This window comes from Macaca mulatta, chromosome 1, assembly GCF_049350105.2.
Source record: "Macaca mulatta isolate MMU2019108-1 chromosome 1, T2T-MMU8v2.0, whole genome shotgun sequence".
Taxonomy (NCBI): domain Eukaryota; kingdom Metazoa; phylum Chordata; class Mammalia; order Primates; family Cercopithecidae; genus Macaca; species Macaca mulatta.
In genome coordinates, this window is record NC_133406.1 from 22,588,133 (window position 1) to 22,590,621 (window position 2,489).

The window sequence follows — 2,489 nt, forward strand, 5'->3', positions numbered from 1 at the left end:
CCCTGCATCTCTGAATAGACAACTGCCTTCCTCATGACGTGTTCTTTACCCTTGGACTCTCATTCAATTGCTCCTGGACACCGTGATGAAGCCACCGGGCATGGCAAACATCACCTGACTTCAGCCTCAGACTCAGCTGAGGTTGTTCTGAATCTTCACTCACACTGGGGTCCTTTAGGGTGCTTAAAAAGAGAAAATAAGGGGATGTCCTGAAAGAAGGACCGGGTGATGGAACGATGTGCATATGAAGTGGCAGGGGTCTGGTGAGTGTGTGTATGTATGCACACATGTGTGTATATGTCTATGCATGTGCTCAGAGGAAAGACAGGTTAAGCTACGGTTTCACATCTTCTCCAGCTGCCTCCATCTTGAAAACTGGAAGATTCTCTGACTCTAATTCACAGAATTCTCTGGGAGGTGGAATGATTATAGCACTTAGAGATACTAATGATCTACAGGGACTGAGAGGTCTCCTGATTTGCCTTCAGGCCTTCAATGACCTTTGTCAGCTTTCTGTCTCCATCCATGGTCTGTCAGCCCAGAACCCATCACACCCAGCCAAGCCCAGTATCATTTTCTGGCTGGAGCAGCTTCCTTAACTTACAGGTCTCTGGACCTTGCCTGCATCTACCCAGTCACCCTTAGTTGACCTCTCTGAATTCAGCATCTGCCTACCTTATTGCACATGTCCATTCTAGGGATCTCAATATCACATGTCTACTTTCACGTGTAAACCAACATGTGGGACCTGTGGTTAACTGTAAAATGCCACTCTAGGGCATTAAAGATGTGTACTTTATGAAACGCTCTCTAGGAGAAAAAAGTGATAACTCAGCAAGCAGTTTGCTTCATACTAGAATCCTTCCAAGTGTCTTTCCCTTTGCAATTCAAATTTTGCCCCTTAAATCACCAGTGTGCTTCCTCCTGGGTCCTCAAACTCTGGATGCCAGCCCGTCCTAGTCGGTCCTGTTCTGAGGTGCTGTATATGCCCACGGGATGATGAATGCTTGGAAGTCACCTATTTTTGGCCACCCAAAAGCTCCCATGCAGACATTTACCAGGAATTGTGCAGTTTTCATCTGCCTTTGCATGCTTAAGTGTCTTAACTTTAGGTGTGTGTGAGGCAGTGAATGACTGTTCATTTGAGACTAGGGGGTCTGGTTTTTAGGAGGGGCTAAAAGATTGATGAATCATGCTGCATTGAACACTCATGGGGTGGGGAGAATATGGCGTGAAGTAGGCATGAACTGTGGAATCAGTCCTGGGTCGCAATCTGGATTCTGACACAGGGAGCCTTAATCTCTCTGAACTTTATGCATGAAGTTGATTATTGTGAGAACTGAGTGAAATAATGCATATAAAGCGCCCGGTACATTACATACATACAACAGGTTCTCAATAATGGCAACTTTTGATTATGATTTATGAGCACCTCTCAGATGTAAAGTGTTAGGTGCTGCAACACCTACAGAGATTTATTCCACATTTGGGTGCAACATCCAGGCTCTTTTTTTTTTTTTTTTTTTTTTTTTTTTAAGAGCGCAAATCCACGTTTATTTATTGACTTTTCCTTAGTTTTAAATCCTTAAGGGGTACAACATCGCTCGGATTCTGTGTCCAATAGCCTTAGCAGGAAGATTGCTTTGGAATTTGGCACGAACCATGCTGCTGTTTCCGTGGGCCCGAGTTAACTTTCCCCAGATTACTCTGGTTTTGTTTGGTTTGCCGCCAGGAGTCACTATGTTGTTCTTTGCTTTGTATACGTAAGCGCATCTCTAGTTCAAAGAGAATTCTGTTTCATCTCGGGCATAACCACCTTCAGCTTTAAGAAGAGGCCGGGCGCGGTGGCTCAAGCCTGTAATCCCAGCACTTTGGGAGGCCGCGACGGGCGGATCACAAGGTCAGGAGATCGAGACCATCCTGGCTAACACGGCGAAACCCCGTCTCTACTAAAAACACAAAAAATTAGCCGGGAGAGGTGGCGGCGCCTGTGGTCCCAGCTACTCGGGAGGCTGAGGCAGGAGAATGGCGGGAACCCGGGAGGCGGAGCTTGCAGTGAGCTGAGATCTGGCCACTGCACTCCAGCCTGGGCGACAGAGCGAGACTCCGTCTCAAAAAAAAAAAAAAAAAAAAAAAAGAAGAAGAACTGTGTGCTCCCTTTGGTTCCGGAGACCCCCGCTCATAGCCAGTAAAAACGGCCTTGGACCACAGCCTCCCAAACATATTTTCTTTTAGAAGTCCTGTTCCCAGCAGGCCTCCACAGGAGCCAAGATGGCGGGAAGAGAAAAGCAACATCCAGGCTCTTACTTACCATGTCAATGCTTCTCAGCCCTGGCTAATGCTGTAATCACCTGGAGCTTTTTTTTCTAATTACAATCTTCTGATACTACAGTTGTCCCTTGGTATCCTGGGGGAATTGGTTCCAGGACTCCCTCGGATACCAAAATCCTCAGATGTTCAAGATCCTCATATAAAATGGCTTAGTATTT

General features: G+C 46.3%; 1 pseudogene; it reads right to left on the bottom strand.

Moving 5' to 3' along the window:
* Positions 1 to 1,536: 1,536 nt before the first annotated feature.
* LOC106994849 (large ribosomal subunit protein eL33-like) lies at positions 1,537 to 2,285 on the bottom strand (annotated as a pseudogene).
* Positions 2,286 to 2,489: the final 204 nt, after the last annotated feature.